Here is a 26,638-nt window from a genome sequence, read left to right as displayed (position 1 = left end):
CCGGCAGTGGCTGCGCGTCGTCTCTCAAGAATAAGGAGCCCCTTTGTGCTCTGTGATCCGTCGTGTCTGGCGCTCCGCCCGGACAGACTGGCCGAGTACTTTGCAATGCGGCTGAATGTGCGGGCTGGTCTGCACTGCGATGTGGAGATGCTTATTGCAGCCGTCCGGATGACCTTCCGTCCTCTATAATTTTTCCTCTTGCATTTCCTCCCCCGGCTTTGTGTCGCCCATTCGCTTCAGTATCCGTCTCCCACCAAACCACTCCGCTCTCCGATTAGTCCAGGTCGCGATCCCGCTGCGTATTTTTTTTAATCTTTCCCATTCCAAGCGAACAGCAATCGGGCGGTCTTCCTTGCAATGCAATTGGAGAAAAATGCTTTCCTATCGTTTCCTCCTACCTCCCCCCGCCCCAAGATTTCGTGAAGAGTGTGGCAGGATGTGATGGGGGGAAGGGGACCGACAGGACCCGGTGCAATCGCTTCCGTTATTCGTTTATATAATATTAAAACTATTGTCTATTTTTGACGCATAATAACTGCATCTGCTTCAAGTTAAATTTTAACAGCCAAAATTACGTAAAATGTATTTCCAAGCATTTCGTTTATCAAAAAATTTCCCGGAACACCCATTGCCAGGGGGGTCTCCCTGCGAAGGCCCTTTAATTTAATTATTTTTAAATTTATTGGTTTTTATTGTGTTCCCAACAACATAATTGCAGGAAAAATACAACTGATAGAAAGTATATAAACATAATACTAAAATACAATCCCAGTTTTTTTTTTAGAATATAACACATCAAATGTAGTCCCTCCCTTCATCCCCCCCCCCCAAAGAATATTCCTAGTTACGCCACTGATTGAAGATAACTTAGTAACCCCTACTATTTATTAAGGGTTAAGGAACAAATGGTTTTGGCTACCAAGCCTCCTTCATGAGTACTCGTACATTATACACATACCAAAAAATGGCTTAAAAACCGTTCGGTATTGCAACTCTAATAAACATTGGTAATTGCAGAGTTATCTTCACTGTAAATAGGAAGCATTTCCAACTCGTAATAACTTCCAATTATTATTCTTTTTAATATTCTTCTGTATTCTTTTGAGGCTATCCATTGCGCAACCTCGAGCAAGCGAGAAATCTCATCGTTATTCGACTCAGTTAATTATATTTATTTTCGGCACATTTCTCTGTGCAATCGCAGACAAAACAACACTCTGCCAAAACTCTCGATGTTTTTGTTCTAAACCAAGAACCATCGGTGTTTCGTGGACAAACTCTCCTCTTTCCTTTTCACCGAGTGAGTGCTATTCAAGCGTCTTTTTTTATTTCCGCCGCTCCAGTGTAATCCTCCCGAACGGCGAACGATCATTCCAAGCGGATGCTATTCATTTCCCACTCGATCGGGAGGGGGGCGTCAAGAGTCGCTTTCAACGGGGCACTCGCCGAATCGCCGAAACAAAAAAGAAACGAAATGTAATCGGCAAAGGATTGGCGCGCTAGGGGGTTGTGTTTGAATCGCTCGTAATAATTCCACTCACTCACCATCACGAGCGGTCCATTACGAGTGCTCACCAACACGAAGGGTAATTGGTGTGTTTGAAATTTTCGTCTCGAAGTCGTATTGGAGCCTTCGTAATGAGATGGATCACGAGTGGTGGTTGTGGCAACGTTGTAATTTCCTTCATTTGTTTACGGATTCCTCAGTAGCATGGCGTAAATTAAAGTAAACAAGGGCGTAAATATGAAGTTATCGCTGAGCAGAAATATATGCTTCTGCAATTCATTGAAGGTACACTATATAAAATGAAACGTATTGCGACATGAATGATTTATTTTTTCTATTAATAAACCATTAAGCGTATTGGTTCTTTCTATTTACGTTACATTAGCCTCTTATTCTTCCATATCTGATCCATATTTTTCGGTAAATGATCGTTTTCTTATATATTAATTATTTTTACAGAGTGATTAGCTTAAATGAAACGTAAAAATAACTGCTTACTCAATAATGGAAAATTTTGTAGCATCGTATATGTTGCTGAGAAACTATGTTTCCATAAATTGCCATTAAAGAATCTCATAACATTTGTTGTGATTAATTAATTTTCCCTCGGCGTTGGCAAGATTTGAAATCTGCCTCTAAAGTAGCGTGCTACAATCGTGAGGGCACCCAGACTGGGAGTGGAGCCCTTAAATTTAGTGAGCTTAATCATATTAAAAAATGTATGATAGCACTGATACGGAAGAATGCGACACACGGGCATGAAGACTTGCAGGAAATACTAATCATTTTTGATATTGAGGTAATACTAGCATTAGCGTAGCAGACCCCAAGTGTAGCTAAGTTGAGTATGTCACAAAATAGAATCATTGGTTATTTCAGCAACAGAATTCACCAGAAAGCCAGGTAGATAAAGAAAAAAATAGTGAATACGTAGACTCAAGTGATCTTTCTTCCTTTGACCCGACCCCGTAAACCTCAAAATCTCTTTCCACATCTACTAAGAGTGTTTCAACACTTATTTCCACTTCTAATCCACTTTCCATAATTATTCAGACCCTCTTAATTTCTAATCCCCACTCAAGCTCACTCACTTCCTCCTCAAATCAAACTACCACACCAAGCACCATTGTTTCTTGGACGGTGTGGTGTGCATGTGGGAGTCCAAATGCATGCTGCATGCTGGTGATTGATCACCCCCTGCCAAACACCCTAGAGGTGGCTCGCAGGGTAATTTGTAGATGTAGATGTAGATGTTTCAATTCTCAAGACGAGGCGGGCGACTCTAAAGCAAGTCTTGCATAATATCCCAAGAGGAATAGCTTATACACCTTGTATGTGCTACTACATAGTATGTGCAACAAAATGGCCCAACTTATGTGGCCATTTCCTCTTGGGGTTTTAGATTTTAGCCTGAAATTAGCTCTGAGCTCTAATTTAGTGTTTGTGTGAACTTTCCAGCCTATTGTTTTTCATTGAAAGTTATTCTGTGCCATAAGAATTACTACTTCTGTGCTGAATCCACTTTCCATAACCTAACACTCATACATGTTTCTATCCCCCTGCACATTTTAATCAACTTAAATTATGCCTAGGACAAAAATTAATGCTGGAAGATAGGAGCAATGAGAGAAATGCCCATTTTTTCAAAGTTCAAGATAAAAAAATTCCAGTAATGAAAAGAAAAGTAGAAGGTGAATAGGAATGGAGGGAGGTTTAAGATGTGAAAAAGATAAAATAGAGTTTGATCTACGTAGGGGTTTAGTATGCAATTAGACCTGCAAGAATATTCTTAATGCAGTGCATATATAATTCATGCCCAATTCTAATTTCTTGTAATTAAATAGGGTAAGAAACACAATATATGTAATTGTTACAAAAAATTTACTCTCCTATTCAAAAATATTCTAATTAGCCTCTCGCTTAATCCTATTGGCTCAATCTACGACTCATCTTGGTTTCTAAAAGATACTGTTATAAAATTAATGCTATTCTAATCCATTAGGTTTGTCACTATTATAGGTGAACATTTAAATTTATCTTATACAAGGTCAAGGTTATATAAAAAATAGCATCATTAACATACATCTTGGCTTTGAATTGTCTTTATTTTCAAAGAAAAGAACAACACATAGTATCGTTGATGTACTGCAATAGAAATAACGTTATATAAGGTGTTGGTATACATCACATTCATGGATCACATTAATGTGAAGTTGAGAAAGTACAGCATATCATAGAAATATAAAATTTTGTAGGCCATAATGGATTTATTATTGAATATTGAGTATCAACAACCATTATGGATGGAAAACCTATGATCCTCATTAATCACTTTCATAAAAGACAAATAATGCAAGCAATCATCAAATTAATGAGTAATTCCATTCTCATTGGCAGAAAGTAATCTCCGCTGCATACCATTGTGGACATACCTACACCTAAGGAGGGAAACCAAATAGAAAATGAAGCAGAAATGGTATAAGCTGAGGAATAGTAAGAAAGGTAGCAGTTGAAGGAGTAAAAACATTGCTTTTATCACATGGTGATTAATTGTCTACCATGGTCTCATTGCAGCTTACCATTTTAAAGGTCTCACCTTGAACATGTTACACTGTAACAAAACCATGGTCAGACACAATTAATCATCATGTGGAATCAGTAAAGTTTTTATTCCTTCATATCTTATGATAGTTATTTGCACGTTATCTTTATTTGTGTCGCTGCGCCTTTACTAATCTGGTGTTACGGTCGTTAAGTAGAATATATATTTGGCTGCTTTAGATTTAATTTTTCTATCGGAATAGTGTCTTAATATTATTTAAGTAATTTTGTGATAGCTGCCCTTTTTCTTTTACATCAGGTGTGTAATCCTAACTCTTAATTCTTATTATAGGCTAACGATATATATACATATTGTTTTAATATATTTTTTTTCTGTTATAAAGCTTTTCATATATTATTTGTTTTACCGTTGTTTTGAGGTCTATTTTGACTGTTAGGATTTTTATTGTAATTTTCGTAGCGCAGCACTCTCATTGTGATCTTGAAAACTCTCGTTCCGTTCTCCAGTAGTGGTCATTTTAGCACATATCTCCCCTTGAAACACAGGTAGTTTCTTCCGTCCCTCTTGTTGTTAGTCATTGACTCACCCCTTCACTCCTAGCCCTCTCAAAACAACACCTGCGTCCTTGAAGAGCTAGGCACACCTCCCCCCCTGCTATCAATCCCTTTTGCTAATCCGTTTCTTCCACTTTCGGTAAACTCGAGTGACTATTTAGAGGGTAGGAGGTTGACCTTTTTCTTCTTCAGTTATTTTCCATTGCATTTTCGAGTGCGGTTTTGATATTTTTGCCTTGTTAGCGTTTTTCATGTGTTAGGATATACTTTCACCAAACGCATTGCAACTGATCACACTTTTATCTCAAGGACTCATATACTCTTTTTTACTTATTTATCCAAAGTCTATTTATACTTATTTATTTAAAGTCTATTTACGCGTATTTATATATTGTTGTTAGTACTTTTATTACTTATTTACCCTTATTTATACATTTTTGTTAGTCTATCACCCTTTTTATAGCTTTGCTCTTTCGTGGGGATCATATTGCGGGGAATTTATATTTTAGCTAGTTAGTTTCGTCTTTGCTCTCTTGTTGATTATTATCGTTAATCTATTTGTCCCACGTTAAGTTATATCTTAATTTCGTTAATTAGTCTTCTTTGGAACTATATAGTTTTCTAATTTTAAACCCATTAATCGACTTAATCCATATCCAGGTAACTACATTCCCTTATTTACGTTTAAAAAGAGACAAGTTAGTAAGTTTATCGGTTTGTTTTACTCTCTCTCAAATATCTATTAAGCGTAAATATCTATTAAAAAGAGACAAGCTAGTAAGTTTATCGGTTTGTTTTACTCTCTCAAATATCTATTAAGCGTATCTCCCGTCAGGTAAGCTTTTCTGAAATCCAAAGTCGCGATAGTGATAGGATGCCTTCGAATAGGTCACCCGTTGCCGGAGTTGAAAACGCCGGTGAATGCGAGGCTCTCGGAGACCGCATTACCGCGTTGGAGACGATGGTGCGGGAACTTCGGGCCCAGTTTGAAAGGGTGGCTGATACCGCTGAGGGGAATGGTCCGAGGGGTGGTTCTTCGAAAGGTCGCCGTGCCACAGGGGCTGCACGGGTTCGCCCGATTGCAAATAGCGGCTGGTCGATCGAGAGCCTTCCTCGAGGTCCATCTCTCGATGACGGGGTCACGTCACCCCGTAAATCTGAGTTTTGGAGGGTCGTGTCTCGGAGGGACGGTGGTAGTGTCACTCTAAGACGGGGTTTGGGGGATGCTGAGGCAAATCCCGTCCCCGTCTCGAACAGGTACCAGTTGCTGTCGGATGGAAACTCCGAGGTGCCTGACGTGCCTACTCCTACCCCGAAACCGGCACCTAGGAAGGGGCGTCAGAGTGGGAAGGGGGGGATCATAGTGTTAGGGAGTAGCAATGTCCGTCGTGTGATGGTCCCGTTACGGGAGAGGGCAGACCGCGAGGGTGTAAGCGACCGTGTAACGTCATGGTGCATCCCTGGTGGCGGTGTTCCTCAGGTGACGCAGGCGGTTGGTGCGGCGGTACGGGGCACGAAGTGCTCCAGGCTGCGGGTCGTGGCTCATGTCGGCGTCAATGATGCCACCTTCCGTGGATCTGAGGAAATTCTAGATTCCCTCCGGGATCTGAATTCCGAAGTGAAGCAGGTGGGTGGGACCATTGGAGTCGGCATTGAGCTTTCGATTTGTAGTCTTGTCCCGAGGATTGATCGTGGTTCTCTGGTTTGGAGCCGAGTGGAAGGCATAAACCAGAGGCTGCGTCGTTTCTGCACGGACATCGGAGCCTCCTTCGTGGACCTTAGGCCGGCAATCCGATCGTGTCGGATCCCTCTGAACCGTTCGGGAGTCCATTACACGGCCGAGTCGGCTAGTCGTGTAGCGAGTAGCATATTTGAGCACTGTAGGTCTTTTTTAGAGTAGAGAGTAGGGCAGAGTGTAGATATATTAGTGGGTTGAAAAATAAAGGGGTAAGTTCAAAACTTTTCACAGACAAAGATTCTTCCAGAAATGAGAATAGAGAAGTAGAGAGAAAAATCAGCGTTTCAGGTATTACATTTAATCACGAGAATCGTCAGTCGAGCAACACGTTCAAAGGCAGTCAAGGCTCAAGTCATTTTGATAGTGTGTCAATAAGACATGCATTTCCATTTATCAGCGGTGTAAAGCCTGTGAATAGTCTATTCGACAAAAGCAAATCAGAATTATTCCCGAATCGCAATACTACTACTTCCGAAGTTTTATTCGTGGCTGTGGTTAATTGCCGTAGTTTAAGAAATAAGATTCCCGAATTCCGCCATTTAATTCATAGTACGAAGTGTAACGTCATTTTTGGAACAGAAAGTTGGCTAACAGATGATGATTCAGACAATGAGATCTTCCCAAAATCGTTCACTGTTTATCGGAAAGATAGAATTAATCGAGTTGGGGGCGGAGTTTTTATAGCTGTAAAGAATTCAATCGTCAGCCAAGCGATAACCGTAACTGAGACCAGCGTTGAATCTGTGTGGTGTTTAATTAAATGTCCAAAATTCAAAACTATTTTATTATGTTCGTATTACAGACCACCTAACTCAGATATAACGTCAATGTTGGATTTTCAAAATCAAATAAACAGCGTAGCATCCAAGTATCCTGAAAGAAACTTGATTGTGGGTGGAGATTTCAACGTACCTTCTATAGATTGGGAGACTTATTGCTTCATTCCTGGTGGGAGGGATAAAGTGATCTGCGAGGCTTTATTACACACTTTTACATCTAATTCATTGTTTCAAATAGCATCCGCACCAAACAGAGGAGAACATATTCTTGATTTATTAGCGACAAATATACCACATCAGGTAATAAACGTTGGCACTGTCGAAGGAATAAGTGACCATAGGGTAGTAACTGCAAAGTTTTCCCTAAATACCGCTGTAAACTTTAAAAAAGAGCGTAAAGTTTTCATTTTTAAAAGAGCTAATTTTGATGGGTTTAAGAGTCATATGAAAAATGCTTTCCCCGAGTTTCAAGAATCAGTATTAAAGTTAAATGTAGAGAATACTTGGAAAGCTTTTCTTTCGCTCGTAACTTCGGGAATAAATGGCTACATCCCTAGTAAAATAGTAAAAGAAGGCAGCGAACCGAGATGGTACGACGCGGAAGTGAGAAAATCATTGAGGCGACAGAGAGCGTGTCATGCTAAAATGAAAAAAGTCAGCACGGATTTATCCGCTAATGAACGCGAGCTAATAATTAAAAAATATAGGATGACTAAAGCCGCCACGAAGGAAGCGTTCAGGAATGCGTTCACGAATTTTAAAAGAAAAACACTAGTAGAGCAGTTACAGGATAACCCAAAAGCATTTTGGTCATATGCTAGGGAAGTTCAAGGTAAACGATCTACCGTATGTTCGCTGAGAAACGACAATGGAGATGTGTTGACAAGCAGTTACGATAAAGCCAATGTATTAAATTCCTACTTTAAGAGCGTGTTCACGGAGCCTTCCGAAAACTCACCCGAGACCGACGACAATACCTGTATACATAAAATGCCAGCTATTGACATTAGTACGCTCGGAATAGAAAATATATTGAAATCGCTTAGTCCAAATAAATCACCTGGTCCAGACGAAATCCCTTCTCGCGTATATAAAGAACTAGCCTCAGAACTTGCCCCCTACTTGCAGTTAATATTCAGTAAATCCATCAAGCAACACGAAGTACCTAATGACTGGAAAATCGCTAATGTAACGCCTATATTTAAAAGTGGAGACAAGGAACAGCCATCTAATTACAGGCCGATATCTTTAACGTCCATCTCTTGCAAAGTCCTTGAACACATCGTAGTCAGCTCGGTAATGAAACACCTAGACGCGCAAAACTTATTAATGGGAAATCAACATGGATTCAGGAAAAGCAGATCGTGCGAAACTCAGTTAGCGCTTTTCGCCCACGATATTTTAGTCTCCGGGGAAGACAACATTCCAGTAGACGCGATTTTTCTTGATTTCAAAAAGGCATTTGATAAAGTACCCCACGGAAAGTTAATAATAAAACTGAAATCTTATGGTCTAGACGAAGATGTCATTTCCTGGATTAGAGAATTTTTGAGCAACCGCGTCCAAAGAGTAGTATTAGACGGTGCAGTCTCCACTGAGGTTAGAGTGACTTCTGGCGTTCCTCAGGGTAGTGTCATTGGCCCACTCCTATTCCTTCTTTATATAAACGACATTGGCGAAGTAGTGCAGAGTAAGTTACGATTATTTGCAGACGACGCTGTAGTTTACAGAGAAATTCGTTCCAGCAAAGATATAGATGAACTAACGAATGACCTTGCTGCTATCCAAGCTTGGTGCGATGTTTGGCAGTTAGAATTAAATTTGGAAAAATGCGTCGTAATGAATTTCTGGAAGAAGAATAACTCCCTACAGCGTAACTATGTCATTCGGGGCACGCAGTTAAAGGTAGTTGAATCCGTGAAATATCTAGGGGTTAGACTCAATAATGATCTATCGTGGAATAAACATATTCGAGAAATAACCGGTCAAGCTAATCGTAAAATGGGTTTTGTTAAAAGAATATTAGGAAAGTGCGCCGACAAAGTGAGAGAAATTAGCTACTTTTCCCTCGTTAGACCACATTTGGAATACGCTGCCAGTGTTTGGGACCCTCATGAAAAAGGCTTAATAACAGAGTTAGAACGCGTGCAAAGAAGAGCTGCCAGGTATGTAAGAGGTCGTTACGATAGTCTTGTTAGTGTAACTGACCTCTTAGATAAACTCGGATGGGAATCTCTGTCGGACCGTAGATTGAAAAATAGACTAAACCTTTTAGATAAATTCAAGAGCAGTGTCTTTTCTGACGAAGTTAACCATATCTTGCGTACGCCAACGTACTACGGCAGATCAGATCATATAAAAAAAAATAAGAGAGATAGATTGCAGAACAGACAGATTTCGAATGTCATTTTTTCCACGATCAATAACAGATTATAACGGCAGCAATAGAACGCGTAAATAGATTGCATGACTTGTAGTGTAGCCTACTAACCTATGTAAAACTTACTGCATGTTTCTGAATTTCTATTCTATATTCTATTTCTAACAGCATATAGTAGTATAGTTTGTTATTATACGGGACGTTTCTTGGACGGTGTGGTGTGCATGTGGGAGTCCAAACTTTTTATTAAAAAGTCACCAAGGAGTCAAGCGGTTTATCCTGCAATCTGAAGGCCTGGTTACACAGTACATAAACACTTAGTTAATGCGTGAAATCATGAACGATTTTGGTGGACTGGAACAGGACATAAACAAATGCATGAACCACATTACAGCAGGTTCTATTTTCTGTTCCTGCGTTCACACAAGTTTGGTGCTTATGCAGTGCATTTTCATGTTCATTCGCGCATTCAATCATTTAAGCATTAACTTGTGCATGTTAATGTATCATGTAACCAGGCCTTTACTGATGGTAGACTTCCTGGTAGATCTAAGAATTATTATTTATACAAAGATTGGTATTCTGAGAAAAATGCACACCAGAGTATTTCCATTGAAATAATTCGTCAACCAAACAACCACTGAACAGCGTCCTTTGGATTAGTATTTTAAATGTTACGATTTAGTAGGGGTTCTCCATAAGCCTCACCCAAATTTGAACCTGGGAGAATCTGGTTGAGTTAATCTGAAAAATTAAAAATACAACAGTAACAGAAAAGCAACATATCAAATCCTTAAGATTAAAAAATTGAACAGAAACCATTAAAATCAAAGCAAGGTAAGATGAGTCAAAATAATCTTATCCTAACATGCCTCCCATTCCTAAGGCTATTCATAGCTATTTGAGGATCTATTGCTATAGATCTTAGCAGATATGCATGGTTTCAATTTGTATAATCATGGATATATAATAATTATATTCTATTTCGGAAAACCAGTTGGGTAAGTCAATGTAAGAAGCTCATTAGGCACTTAAAATATCATTCAGCAGGTAATGAGTTACAATGTATATTTCTAAAAAGTAATTGCCCCTAGTTGCTTCAAAATAAAATATTATTAAATCACATGAACTCACCACTTGCATACTAATCAAATGATATATGTTATAATTTAAATAATCCCTTTCCTTTAACACTACATGATTTTTTTAGAGATGCCACCATGGCAATGTGAGTTCCATCTATTACTCTGATTTTCAAAGGGAAAACATACATCACATATAACCAGTAAAAACCAACCACTTAATGCATGACGCATACATACTTGCCTAAGAAATATAGCATTCAGTCTACTGCGTTCACTATTCACGGACGTTCATAAATTTTTAAACCAAGTTAGAATATACCTACGCCAGCGCTATGATATTGAATTTTGGCTATGGTCCACGGTCACCCATTGTTAAAGAGATAGTCATTTATAGTTTTTGTCACCTCTTCCACACCCCGGCACAAAAAGCTTCTCTCCATGTTCATATATGCATCATAAGCTATGTATGGCACTTATTGTCCAACAGCATTGAAGGTAAGAGTAGCCAATACCTGTAATGAAATGAATGTTTATCTTGAGGCAAAGTTGAACAGTTATCGATACACACGGTTACATGCGCGAGTGAGAAACAACCTGAATGTATTTTCATGGTTATATATTCAGCTATTTTAAGTTAGATATAAGCTAATATGTAATGACGCCCATATTACACAATTAAATACAAGATACCAATGCTCGGAATTAGTAACACAATAAAACTATAGTAATCAACGTCCGGTCAAAAGAAACTAATGACCGAGGATACTTTTCGCAAAACTACCGTTCTCATACGGAAGTTCAAAGCCTAACTTGAAGAACAATGAATAAACTTATCCTAGAATAGCGAAATACGGTAACGGAAGGACATTAGCACTGTTAAAACACTTTTAAACGAATTATTTAGGATGAGCGGTAAAACAATTCAATTGCACTTATCGAGTTTGAGTAAATAATCATTCCAGCAAGGCATAATTTGCTTCTCAACAACCAGAAGTTGACTCTCCACCACATAACCCTCCCTGCAGAAATGAAAATGTTGAGAAAACAACGAGTGAACGTATTTACATTGTACGCGCTTTGCGCGCATCGGTGTATTTGTTTTGGGGGCAAATTCAAATACACCGATTTAAAATTAATGTCATGATCAGCGGTAATAAAGTTAGACTTCTTCGCGTTTCAAATCTTATTTAACGTTGGATCACCAGCAGAAATCGCTGTAAAATTTCTATGAATAAAAAAATAAATATTCATACATGAAACATGTGTACTTACTTTGTTTACATAACTTACAGCTGATGTCCGTGAAGCTTCGGAGATGTATGGCGTCAATCAGATTTTGCGTTCAGCGTTCATTGAGGCGAAAAAGGCTTCTGTATTCCTTTTCACTCAGTTCAAAGGCGACTCCTCTTCTCCTGAAATTACGCTGTGTTCTCTCATCAATTAAATCCTCGGCATCAAAATTCTCATGTGCGTACATTAACATCATGAAGTCCGCCATATTGTTTACTTGGTATCCATCGTAGTCAATCCTTCGTAATCATCTCGACCGATGGCTACCGAGTCAGATAATTACGAAGGGTTTTTACGAGTGAAATTTTTACGAGTGATTCAAACACACCAAAATTCCGAATCGCTCGTAATTGTACCCGTAAGCTTTTTAATCCTAAATGAAATATTTACAGAAAAGAGAGAGAGAGAGAGCTCCGTTTATATAGAAGAGCGACTAACTTTGCATTACTTTCCTCGATTTTGCCTGCAGCAGAATTTGAAGAGCCCTCGAATAGTTCATATTATCAGCTTTCTCTATTGTGTGGTATTTTTTAAAATTAAATTTCAATGAATAAATTATCTGTGACAGCATTTTATCAAAATATTTAACAACTAATCACTTAAAGATATCAGATTGATTGATTCAAATGTAGTTAATGATGTATGGTATTTCAATTATTAAGTATAACTATGGACTGCAATAATATGCTTCCGGTTACTTACCTCTCCTTTCATTATTTTTCATTCGTATTGTACCAAAATTTCCAGAGTTCTCAACACGATTAATTACTGCTACGATTAAAAATTGATTTAAAATTACTCATATCTATAAAGTTATAATTGCAAGGAATGCTTTTGCGATACATAAAAGCAGCATTATTTGTCTCAAAATTGGGCGTGTTGTTTGAGTTTGTCATTGTATGCGGGGAATCATTATTTGGTAAGCATACACTGAAAGAAAAAATTGGCTGTTGTATCCAATAGTTGGATCCCACATCCAATTTAAATGGTTGCTATGGCCCCATCCAGTTAGTTGGATGAGGGAGCCATTTTAAATGGCTGGGTGAGAAATGGTTGTGACAACCAAATCGTTATTTCTCGAATATGTTTATTCCACGATAGATCATTATTGAGTCTAACCCCTAGATATTTCACAGATTCAACTGCCTTTAACTGCGTGTTCTATGTAAAACTTACTGCATGTTTCTGAATTTCTATTCTATATTCTATTTCTAACAGCATATAGTAGTATAGTTTGTTATTATACGGGACGTTTCTTGGACGGTGTGGTGTGCATGTGGGAGTCCAAATGCATGCTGCATGCTGGTGATTGATCACCCCCTGCCAAACACCCTAGAGGTGGCTCGCAGGGTAATTTGTAGATAGATAGATGTAGATAGTTGGATACCACAGTCAGCGTCGTTGGGTCTTACGTCCATCTATATTGGATGCCTCAACCTTGCGAAATTGTTACCGAAGCGTTTAATGAATGGGTAATATTTCATATTATTAATAGTGCCACCATTTGAAAGTAACATTATAATATCCTTTCGTGGTACTAATTCCGCCACTTCCGACGAACATTAGAGTCAGAAAATGCACTTTTTAAAAATAAAATGTTTACTTAGAGTAAATTTTGGGGTTCATAATTTTTACTGCAACTTGTTACCTTGAAGACTTACTCACCTCGAATCACTATCATGAGGAATTGAATGCCATAAATAATGCAAATAGGTTAAATGATATAAGAAAGCAGTGGTCTTTAATAAAACGTATATATTAAAAAATGAGGCAACTTTTTAAAAAGAATCAAATTTTCAGGTGAAACATTTTGTTACACAATATCTGAAGGCTGCATACAATTCTGCTGCAATAGTCCGGCATTCTCACATAAATTACAGGCTGAAAAGATATTAAGTTTTCAACATTGATGTAGTTTACTATGCTGGTTTCAAGAACTTCGTAAACATAAAAAAATTGTCGAAATCCAAGGTGTGCAGAGCTTTGTAGACGAAACACTCAATCATTTTCGTTGGAAATTATTCTGTCCACTTTTCCAAATTCAGGAAGGCTGAAATCGTCGAAACCAACTGCAACACATTTTCCACTTCGGTAACGAGTGAACTTCCTTTTCACCCAAGGCACCTCAAGGCAAACTGACACAAACTCACAAGGAATTTTCCTATAAGTTCACAGTGTCCATCAACACCTCACAATCTTCCACTAAGGAACTGAAATAAATATATAAAATATTTACATAATTAAACTAGCCTTTATGTTTATTGGTTATACTCTTTTGCAATTAGTTACCAACGTTTTAAATGAAAAGGAAGCTACTTTCTACTCATAACTTAAGCTATTTATACAGTACATAAATCAGCCGTAACTTCTTGACATGTAAACATCAAGAATAGCTAGATCAGGAGAAAAATTATTTAAAAATTCTGTGGTATGTTACACCTTGTAATATGGATACCATAGTATATAGGTCTATATATCCTCGATTTGAGTTCTAAATTTCGTGATACACAGCTCTATATTGCAGTTCATACGCATTGTAACGTTTGATATTATGTTTATGTTTTGATTCCTATTATTTATTTGATGTTTATATTTGGATTGTTGCCAATAGAGTATGTGCACATTTTTGGGAAGTGATCTTAAAAAAGAATTTACACCTCAATTAGGCTAAATTCCGAGTCTGAGAATAGAGAGGTACTTTTTAAGCGAGATATTAATTATTAAAATTTGCAAAATTAATGATGCGCTGAAACACCAGTCGGCCATATTCTCAAGGCTGTGACGTCATTTTGTTCGACGTGTTCTCAGACATTCCTTGTTCTTTAGGGTGAGCCCCTCTACAGCGTATACTGAGTTTGGAAAGAAGCCATGGAATGCCTTATGAACTAGATTTAAAGTGTGTACATGCCATCATCTACATCTTTTAATTCATTTGTTTCTCGGTTACGCTGACGACAAGACTATCAACTTTTCTACCTCGAACTACCTAATCGTATTTCTTACTCCTCGGTTCTCGCATTTGCGTTCGTTTGCAGATTTATAGTGACATTAAAATTAAGAGACACTTAAACAGTGATGATCCTTGAAAATAGTACGACTTAATTCGTGAAAACTAAGTCACTAATTAGTAACTAACTTAGTAAGTGTACCCGTACTACTAACTAAAAAACGGAAAATTAATTTTCGATAAAAAGTGATAGTTTGGGTATTCAAAATGTTTGTCATTTAATTCCAAACACAGTGATGCTAATATTTTCTAAATCGAATGTGAAATAAGCTCATTATTACGTATCACAAGTCGGGACTACTTTTTGGAAATGCACCGCGCGCAGGGATTCCTCGCTTAATGGATAGCACAACCGGTCATAAGAAGACACTTGTACCTTGAAAACCAATAAACTTATGCTGTGAAGAAATATAAAATGAACCAATTATTAAATTGTGCTAACAAATGCTTCGAGAAGCATATTGAAACCGAATGAATGAAAAGTAATCGTCTGATCTAACTATCAAACATTTGATTTCCAGCCCGAGAGATTTCCGTCATTCATCCGGACCAAGTTTTCAATAACCAATTTTTAGACATACCTCACAAATGCTATTCATACACCTCAACCAAGAAAATGTACATCTGACTGACATATCTATGTTAGCGAACTGAAAATAACTTGTAGAAACATTGAGATAATCAGAACTCTGCTTTTGAATACATTAATTCCACGAAAGAACAAATACGTCGACTGAAAGTGCTTTTTTTTAGAAATTAAGATCAGATTACTGCTTAAACTGGACCAAAATGTAACTTCAGTTATTTGTGCTTACGTTTAAAACCTTAAATAGCCCAGAAGAAGAAGAACCCAGCTCAGTAACGGCAGTTTAATAATTAACCATGGATATTCATCCAGTCACCACGGGCCATAACTGAACATGAAAAATTATTTTTCGCGGGTCAGTAGGTTAAATAATAATAGAATAGAAAATAGTTAAATAGGTAAATTAAATTATGATCGGTATTTGAAATGACAATAATACAAATATCGATAGTTATCTACCTACCGGCACTTTTCCTTCCGTAAACCCTCGAATCGTGCTAACAAACTTTTGGCCAATTACCTAGTGTAAACAATCTTACTTAATTCACTTATGTTAGACCTAATTTCCGATGAGGTTTTTCGTCCATTTCTCTTTATTATGAATGAGACAAGACAACAAAAAAGCTCCAGTTCAACATTAAAACTTCGAGCCGAGGCATGTAGGTATAGTCCAACATAATCAGCACGGTCAATCATTGAAGCATCCACCTTCGGGATATTATTTGAAGAAACCCTCACGAAACCTGATTCCACGATAAGCACTTAAACGTATTTCCCATTACACAGATCAGATCCACCAACTTTTTCCAATGCACACGTAGTTTATTGAATCATAAACACGATCATAACACGATAAACACCTTGCACGCTGATGAGATAGACCAGAATGACGTCACATACCGAGGAGCCAATAGATGAGCGTTTTCGTCTGCCTAATATCGTTGCGAAAACAATGCATATTAAATAGTAATTATTAAACCAACTAAGCAACAATTAATGCTGTTAATCGAAAGTAATGATATTTACGATACACTTTATCGAATAAACTGCATTTCAGTCGTATTCCTCCCGAGTGCACATACTCTATTGGAGTTGTTGAAACGAGAGAGGGAATTGTTGAGAGGGAAGCCATTTACATATGAGCTGGAAGGAAGGAGAGGAGAATAAGAAATTGTGATATGAAATGAATAAAGAGGTCTCTGGAAGAAGCTAGTGTCTGATATTACACTTTGATATTATATACATTTAGGGTAGAGTCGTTCGCATAATTAGTGCATAAGTATCTGCATTTCTCTTTGTACAGTGGAACTCAGGTTATCCGGTGTGCATGAACTTGCAATTCAATCCAATTGAAATTGAAATCTAATGGAAAACTACTTGAAACTTTTCGTCAATGGATTAAATGAGAATACAAACATTTCATTCAGAACTAATGATACTGTGGTACACATTAATTAAGTTAAAATGCATTCGTTTTATTAGAAACGAAATGCGTAATTCATACGGGTAGTCATCGAAAATTGACCGGAGTTATTTTCGAGGAAACGTAAGGTTTAAAAAATACAATATCCTACCTAAGGATAACATCAACCCAAAAGATAAAATCTTGAACGGTGAAATAATATAAGAGTTCCGCATAAAAACGAAACACGATAGCCAAACTCACCGGTAAATTTTTCCACGAGACAGTTCAGGCCCCAAGCATCAAGAAAATCCTTAGCTCGGTTATCCATATCGGTTATCATCTCGTCTTTAAGTGCTCTAAGAGTATAAAAAGAAGTATTAAAATTGGAATTGAATGGCAATATTTTCTCACTTGCAAGAGGAAACTTAAAACCCATTTACTTACCTCCAAGCGCGCCAAACGTGTGCACTTACGAGTTGTTTATAATAAGAACTGTTTGGGAGTCCGTCGCTATGGCGATGATTGACGCAGAAGCGATATTAGTCGCCCTTTCCATCGAGTTGGCTGTGGGATCCAACTGTTGGACGAGGGATCTCTTCGAGATGGGTGTGGGGACCAACACTTGGACGGGATGAAAGCTTCTCGGGTTTCCAACCGGGTCAGGGTCTGCATGGTGTAGGCCGACGTTTCGTTGGGAGACTTTCCCAACATCCTCAGGGCTGATGATGCCGTTGTCGCGGTGTTTCGATATATATACCCTCCTCCTTCACCTAGGTGGTCTCTGATTGGTCCGGGATTTTTCCTCCTTCCTCGTCCTATTTAATGCCAGGTTCCAAGCGCTACTTAGCTGCAGTCCTCGATCTCTATTGATATTGTTGGGGTGAAGACGGATCTCCACGGCTTCTTTAGTTATACGGTCCCAATAGCCCCGTGTTCTTCGAGTTGGGCAGTTTCTTCCCAGTGGATATTGTGATTTTCCTGGACACAGTGTTCAGCAATGGCCGATTTTTCAAACTGTCCGAGTCGGAGGTGGCGTCGATGCCCCTTCACCCTCGTCTCAATGGTCCTCTCCAATATACACTTTACCACATTCGCATGGAATGCGGTAAATGCCGGCTGTCTTGAGACCAATAGGGTCCTTAGCTCGTACTAACTGATCCTGGAGTTTGCCAGGAGGAAGGTGAATGCTACGAATATTGTGTTTAGCAAGAATCCTTGCTATCTTCCCCGAGACCGTAGAGACGTAAGGCAGGATGGCTTTTGATGCTGGAGGCCGTTCTTCGTTTTGTTTGTCTCCTTTGTCTTGTCTAAAGGCCCTTTTAAGGGCCCTATGGACTTGGAATTGGCTGTATCCGTTGTCAATTCTTGCTAAACACAATATTCGTAGCATTCACCTTCCTCCTGGCAAACTCCGGGATCAGTTAGTACGAGCTAAGGACCCTAATAGTCTCAAGACAGCCGGCATTTACCGCATTCCATGCGAATGTGGTAAAGTGTATATTGGAGAGACGGAGAGGACCATTGAGACGAGGGTGAAGGAGCATCGACGCCACCTCCGACTCGGACAACTTGAAAAATCGGCCATTGCTGAACACTGTGTCCAGGAAAATCATAATATCCACTGGGAAGAAACTGCCCAACTTGGAAGAACAAGAGGCTATTGGGACTGTATAACTAAAGAAGCCGTGGAGATCCGTCTTCACCCCAACAATATCAATAGAGATCGAGGACTTCAGCTAAGTAGCGCTTGGAACCTGGCATTAAATAGGACGAGGAAGGAGGAAAAATCCCGGACCAATCAGAGACCACCTAGGTGAAGGAGGAGGGTATATATATCGAAACACCGCGATGAGTGTATCATTGAATAAAATTCCTTTTTGCTCTAAAATTTTGATTGCCATATTAGATCTTGGAACCTGATTTTTAGAATATACCGATGATGTGCTGATCCTGAGCGATGTCGGCAAGGCTGCCCGGAAGACGACGTTTTTATCGTTGGTTTGAGGAAGATCGCATTTGGGAATCGTTTGCTCTTCTCGCGATCGCCCTCCTCTTTCAAGACAAGCTTAACCCGAGTGAATATTTCGCTAGGCGTTATGACCGCCACCGAGGCTCACAATCAGATCTGCGTGCAAAACTCACCCCGAACAGCGAAATTTATTGTGAAGAGGCTTAGTCACTGACGGAATGGCTGAAAAGTGCCGAAGCCGAGAAAGATCGCAGCTAAGTAGCGCTTGGAACCTGGCATTAAATAGTACGAGGAAGGAGGAAAAATCCCGGACCAATCAGAGACCACCTAGGTGAAGGAGGAGGGTATATATATCGAAACACCGCGATGAGTGTATCATTGAATAAAATTCCTTTTTGCTCTAAAATTTTGATTGCCATATTAGATCTTGGAACCTGATTTTTAGAATATACCGATGATGTGCTGATCCTGAGCGATGTCGGCAAGGCTGCCCGGAAGACGACGTTTTTATCGTTGGTTTGAGGAAGATCGCATTTGGGAATCGTTTGCTCTTCTCGCGATCGCCCTCCTCTTTCAAGACAAGCTTAACCCGAGTGAATATTTCGCTAGGCGTTATGACCGCCACCGAGGCTCACAATCAGATCTGCGTGCAAAACTCACCCCGAACAGCGAAATTTATTGTGAAGAGGCTTAGTCACTGACGGAATGGCTGAAAAGTGCCGAAGCCGAGAAAGATCGCGGGTCCCATCTAAGCTCAAAATAATCATTTTACTCAAGAGAGTGGATTATTTGTGTAAAATATGGCGCTCATAAAATATGGCAACCGCTTTTATCTCAAAAGTGTACTCCATTGCTCTCTAAATCGACATCAACACCTACATACTTCTGCTCCGCAAGTAGCCTCATTATTCATGAGGTGCGTAGTGTTTACAATAATAAATGTGTAACTAAAAATTGGATAATCTTAACGTAAAATGACGCTTTGGATTTATAGGATGGCAGCAACATTGTATTCTACTTTGTTGACTTAATGAGTCCATAAATGACCGTGGGAAAGAATAATTCCTATTCCAACCCGTTCCTTAAAGGCCTGGTTACACGGTGCATTAACCCGAACGGGTTAATGTCTAAATGTTTGAACGCGAGAATGAACGGAAAAATTCACCGTGTAACCACCCCAAAATGTACAAATGCATGAACGCGTGAACGGAAAATGGAACCTGTTCTAATTTCGTTCATGCAATCGCAAAGTTGATAACAGAGCCACCTGTTGGGAAACAAAGGAAGCGACACAAATAGTTGTTATCTGCAGGGCTGCAGGGTTATTCAGTAACTCTTAACGCGTATTTATACTGTATCGTTGAGTGCTTGAATCCTACCACAAACTCACCATTAGTGTCTACACTAATAATCATATAGATTATCCCTGCATGTATGCCGGACATACCAAGTTTATGCCTATGGTATCTTATTGGTTGTATTATGCCGGAACAAAACAATCGATGAGGTTATAACATAGGTTTCAACACGGCATTTGTGAAATACAACGGCTATCATACGACTAATAGAATACATTTAAACATAATTTACATCATACGAATTAACGGCAATTCTACCTTTTATACGTCCGAGGTGGGAATGCACTGGCCCACCACTAAAAGACGACTCACATTAGCAAATTCATAAATCGACCAGACCTCTAAACCAACATCTTTTCCATCAACAGCAAATATCTTCTTAACTTTATTAACCGTCCCGGACAAAAGTAGAACAAAGTATTAAAAATATCTACTCTCATACATCACCTACACTCGTCAGTGAAACAGATGACAGAAAAATGTCTAGTAAACACGGCTAAAAAACAAGATGCGTCTACAATTTTTCAGCCTAAGTATTAACTTTGATAACGGTTTGAAACAAACAGAGTACTATTGAGATATAACAATAAGCGAGAGATAACGAAAAATATTAAATATAAATAAATATTACTGGCACGAAATGAAACAACTTCGGCAACTACAATAAACACCACTGTTTACACGTCAGCGCAAATATATTACCAGTATGTGAAATTTCCCGGTCCTACAGGAAACAACGAAAAGGGAATTCTTTTCTGGTAGGTATCGTCTGCTTCCTACCTAATGATACTGTTTACAAATTTAAGTTTTGCGCACTGTAAAGGGAATGAACAAAAACTAAACGCCTCGCGATAAGAGAAAATGTGTGAAAACTTGTGCGAACGCATGTACCGTGTAACCGCTCATTCATGCTCCTCGTTCACGCAAACGTCCATGAATTCAGACATGCAAACAGACACGCATTCATACATTAACCCGTACGGGTTAATGCACCGTGTAACCAGGACTTAAGATATTTCTTTTCTTTTATAGTTGATATCGGGATATCCTGGAATTGTAGTGGCCTCTGGTTTCACTCGTCTCTTTGATAATGCTTTAAAATTACAACCCTGGAGTAGTTCTAAAAACTTGCCGTTGTTGAAGCGGTGTGGCACTCTGTGTTCACTCCAAGGTGTATTCCTATTTTATTTATTTTAACTGCGCTTGTTGATCCCAGTCTGCAGACGATATACATATGTATTGCATGCTTCCGCGTCCCTAAGGTTTAATGTCCTCGCATCCACGTAAGAAAAACGTTCTTTGGCGCGATTCTTTATGGTTTTCTCGTCGTACGGAGGCAGGGGGAAGGAGTTACAGGTGCCGTGCCGCTCCCCGCGGAGAGAGGGCAGGGGGGGCGGGTGCGGGGTCCGTTGCAAGGAGACGGCTGATTGTAGTCGTAGGCCACCAGCGGCAGCAACAGAGGGGGAAGGTCTTCGGGTTGGGCGGTAGGCGGTGTTGCGCGCTGTCCCTCCCACGCAATATCCCTGTGGGGAGGGGTTTGGTTCCCAGCGGGTGGGGGGGGCGGGAGGGGGGAGTGGCCTCGTATCCATGGTGACGGAGAGAGTGAGAGAGATAAGTGGGGAGGGAGGGAGGGAGGTGGCAAAGCATCCCGGGGTGTATCCAGCGAGCGCCCTCCATTTTGGCCCTGTCCTCTCCATCACCGCATTGGAAGAGAGAAAAGTCACACCACTTCATGGCCGTCATATTTATTGCTCGGAATTCGCGCATTTATCAGAATGAAAGGGGAACTAGGCCTTATTGCCAATTGAATGGGAGGGTGGGAATGACATGCTTGGTTCATTCGCAAAATGATTATACCTGACTTCACCAGTAGTGTACCTGTAAAAATTATAGTGAAGTGAAGAAATTGGAAAATAAACTTTAGCCAGAAATATAAAATGGTCGTGAAAAACCTCTAGAAAATAGGAAAAGTATTGGGGGTTGGGAGTGAAGAATCTCTCGGCGCCATTATGAGGAAATCTGGTTTTATTCATTAATTTTATTATGAAATGAATAAATGCGTGAATATTTTTCATTATTTCAACGAATAAAGTGCCTTTATTAGAGTGGTCCAACTTTGATAGCTTGTACTTAAAAAACAAAACTCAGCTAATGTCATTTGCGCATGTTTGCCATCCATGCTTTTAAGTTTCTAGGAAGATTATTATGGAGGCTTCCGCAATGATTAAATTGATGATTAGTTTTCGGGTTAGTACCGCGTCGACTCATTTTTTTCGCCGAAAATTATTCGACGCGGTATTAACCCGGAAACTAACCAACAATTTCTTGGAAGATCTTTGTAATTCGAGGTGGCATTGGGAAAGAAACTGCCCTTTCCCCTTGTCCCTTAGTTTGTGGAATTCGCTGTCCTGTGGCTTAAACTGGGTTGATACTCCACCCTAAGTCACTGAAACCATCTTTTGGCTCGAATCACTAAAGAGAATAAATTTACCTTGCAAATCTCCTTCGATCCGCATGCAGCAATTTTAAATGGACAGCCTGAAATTTGCTGGAATCTGACGTGAGTGCTAAATCCTTGAAGACTTCATTATCATTGAGGAGGCTTCAGTTCTTCACGGAGAATTTTCATTAATGTCCTCAATGAGGGCGCGTTTAACCAACCAATGGAATAGAGTTGGAAAACCATTGGAAGTGGTCTGCAGGCGGTTGCTGAGGAAGTTCTTGGTAAAAGAAGAGTCGCTACTAAAAAACCATGGATCATGCAGGACGTATTAGATCTCATTGAAGAAAGAAGAAAATACAAGGCTGCGAAATCAGAGGAAGGACAGAATCATTACAGGAGAATAAGCAACGAAATATGTCGTAAAGCGCGGAAGGCTAGAGAAACGTGGATGAAAAGCATTTGTGAAGACGTGCAAAACAATCTTAAGCATGGAAAAGTAGAGGCCGCTTATAGGATAGTGAGGAACCACTTTAAGGAAAGGGGCGTAAGATGTGATTACCTTAGGGACAAAAACGGAGAACTATTGATTGAAAACGAAGAAAAAGGGAAGAGATGGAAGGAATATCTGGAAGATTTGTACAAAGGAAGTCGCCTCAGAACGAATGCTGTCGAAAACGAGAGGGAAGTGGATGCCGATGACATGGGAGCCCTAATTTTAAGATCGGAATTTGATGCGGCTGTAAGAGACCTCAGGATAAATAAAGCGTCTGGCATTGATGACATTCCTGCAGAACTAATCAAAAATTCAGGAGAGAAGACGTTGAACCAGCTATACAAAATCATTAGTGAAATGTATACGACAGGTGAGATACCAAAGGATTTCGAGAGGAACATTATAATCCCTATTCCTAAGAAGAAAAGAGCGAATATGTGCGAAGATTTTAGGACCATAAGCCTTACTACACATGCATCAAAGATACTGACAAGGATCATCTATAGAAGAATAGAACGAAAAGCAGAAGAGTACTTGGATGAGGACCAATTTGGATTCAGAAAAAACAAAGGCACAAGGGAAGCAATATTGGCCCTAAGACTGCTCATAGAAAAGAGAATGGAAAAGAACAAGCCAACATTCGTTGCGTTTGTGGACTTAGAGAAAGCAAATGACAACGTGGATTGGAGCACAATGCTTGGAATCCTAAAGGAAATTGGGGTTCTTTGTAATGACAGAAGAATCATCCACAGTTTATACAAAAACCAAGTAGCCGTGATAAAATCAGCGCCCAGCTGTGAAGAAGCAAGAATTAGGAAAGGAGTGCGACAAGGCTGTACATTGTCACCCGTAATTTTCAACGTTTACATTGAAAAAGCCATTAATGAAATCAAAGAAAAGGAATTGGGAGTGAATATCCATGAAGAAAAAATTAGCATGCTAAGATTTGCGGATGACATAGCCGTTATAGCAGAAACAGAGAAGGATTTGAAAAATATTCTGGTTAATATGGGTAAGGTAATGAGTAGATATCAACTGAAAATAAGCACGAAGAAAACCAAGATCTTAGTATGCAGCAGAAGAGAAGAAGTCAAGACCAGCATTAAAATAGGGAGGCAAAAACTGATAGAGGTGGATGAATTCTGTCATTTGGGAAGCAAGATAACTAGTGACGGGAGAAGCAAGAAATAAATTATCAGCAGAATAGCCCAGGCGAAGAGAGCATTCCACCAAAAGAGAGACCTGCTTACAGCGGGAAACTTAAATATGGAAGTAAATAAACAATTTATGAGAACCTACATCTGGAGTATGCTCCTATACGGAAGTGAGGCATGGACAATGACCGCAGCGGAGAAAGCAAGGATAGAGGCCTTTGAAATGTGGTGCTACAGAAGAATGATGAAAATCAAATGGATCGACCGAGTTAGTAAGGAGGAAGTCCTAAGAATGGTAGGAGAGAAGAGAAGCCTCATGAAAACCTTAATAGGAAGACGAACAACCTTATAGGCCACATCTTGAGACATGATGGCCTGATGAAGACAATCGTCGAAGGACAAGTGGAAGGCAAGAATGGAAAAGGAAGACCCCGAACAAAATATATTGAACAAGTAAAGAGAGATGTGAAAGAGAAGAAATACGTAGGTGTGAAAAGATTAGCTGATAAGAGAATTGAGTGGAGAGCTGCGTCAAACCAATCCTAGGATTGTAGACGAGTGATGATGATGAGGGCGCGTTTTCATCGGTTTTTCAAATATGTCCGCAGGGCGGCGATGAATGCTGATCGATCCATTATTCTCAATACTTGAAATTCTCCTCGCGAGGAATTGGCTTAAAAAGTTTCGAATTCGACGGATCACATTATCACGAATACTAGTTCCGGCTAGCAGCCCCGAATACTACTTGCATTATTTCTTCATCAAATTCGGATCTCTCTGTCGTCTACGACGCCAGCGGTGACTCTTGTAAAAACAATTTAGACGTGCGGTGGGCAACTACTCATTCATTGACCTACTAAAGAATCCTCGATGCATCAATTGATGATTTTTTTCCCTTTCTGGTCTACGTCATTATGACTATAGTTATGCTCAGGTGTGATCGGGGTTTCCTTCCGTTCACTTTGCAGGCAGTTCCTCGATTTGATATCGTCACGCCGCCGTGGGATTCGAAGAGAAGTAATAATTATAATAATAATAATAATAATTCGTCTTTATTGGGCGAGATTGGGACTAGAAAGTCCCATCTTCCATCCAACCCCTCGTCAAACATTAAATATATGCAGTTAAATACATTGTCAAGTTGCTCATGAAATTACATGCAGAGAAATCACATAAAAATAAGTGGAAGTTCCATTTTCAATCAACAATTAGCAATATAATTTAACAAAGTTACTATTGACCAAATGTAAAAAGATGTTAGTGAACGTGGGAAAACCTAAGGATATTGACTGTCGTCCTTGTTGGAAAAAACCCACTGCAGGAAAACGCCCACACAAGAAGGGGGACGTGAAAAACCTGCGAAAACCTACTGAGAACGCCTATGTAAACCTGAGTATAGAAATACAATAAATTACATGGAAAATGTCACCCAGTACCTGTAATGAAAAGGAAAATTAGATGAAGCCGGATGAGATAATTGATGAATCTTTCGTACTGTTCCCGTGATGTTACATGTCTCGCTGTTGTTCTCGAAGAAGTGTAGTGCCTTTTTGAAGGAGGCGAGTGATGATGATTTACGTAGTGGTAGGTCAATATTGTTCCATCCGCGGCATGCAGTAACAATGAATGATTTATTGAATCTGACTGTCCGGTGGTGAGGATCTAACGATTTGATCGTTGGATTATTCTTCCTCATAGAATAATCCTCTAAGGTCGTTAGAATATCAATTGCGTACGCATGGTTTCGCTGATGGTAGGACCTGCCCGCCTTGTGACGGTGCGGGATTCCTCGTCCCTTCCTTCCTTCCCCGTCCTTTCCTTGGAGGCGTCGTCGGGCTCCTATCGCGGCGGCGCCTCCTTTCCTTGTTCCTTCCCGTCCTTCCCCTTCTGGGGGCAGAGGAGAAAAGCTAATCGCTTATAGTCCTCGCCCCAGGAGTGTATCCAGCGAACCCGACCCAAGGGTTTCGTTTCCATTGTCCGGTGGTGAGGTTAGATTGGGCCTCCTTTGCTTCCATAGCACTGGAGTGTTTTATCCCTCTTCCCTCCCTTCCAACCCTTTCCTTTCCCTGGAGGCGCCGGCGGGCTCCGATCGCGGCGGCGTCTCTATCCTTTTTCCTTCCTCTCCAGCCCCCTCCCCGGGATTCCTGGCGTATAAGCCCCTGGCTTGGTTCCGGGCCCCGGTGCGTTGTACCCTTAGCAGGGTTCGCCTTGAACCCTGAAAGCCTTTGTCCGGTGGTGAGGTATAACGAGTTTTTCATTTCCCCTTGTATTTGAGTCGTGTATTCTACTAAGTGTTTGAAATTCGTCTCTGAGGTACGCTGGTGTAT

At 39.8% G+C, this 26,638-nt stretch overlaps 1 protein-coding gene and 1 long non-coding RNA gene across 5 annotated transcripts in view; one reads left to right on the top strand and one right to left on the bottom strand.

Moving 5' to 3' along the window:
* The window catches only part of LOC124171505, a 247,691-nt gene that overhangs the window by 105,811 nt on the left and 115,242 nt on the right, over window positions 1–26,638 (top strand). The window lies entirely within an intron of this gene.
* LOC124171507 lies at window positions 13,611–17,568 on the bottom strand. Its single transcript, XR_006867782.1, has 3 exons — window positions 17,339–17,568; window positions 17,156–17,250; window positions 13,611–14,106 (listed from the first exon to the last, which is right to left on the bottom strand). It is a non-coding gene; the product is annotated as an uncharacterized LOC124171507 (long non-coding RNA).

This window comes from Ischnura elegans, chromosome X (genome assembly GCF_921293095.1).
Source record: "Ischnura elegans chromosome X, ioIscEleg1.1, whole genome shotgun sequence".
Classification (NCBI taxonomy): domain Eukaryota; kingdom Metazoa; phylum Arthropoda; class Insecta; order Odonata; family Coenagrionidae; genus Ischnura; species Ischnura elegans.
The sequence above is the reverse complement of the archived record's forward strand: the minus strand, read 5'-3'. Positions and strand labels throughout refer to the sequence as shown.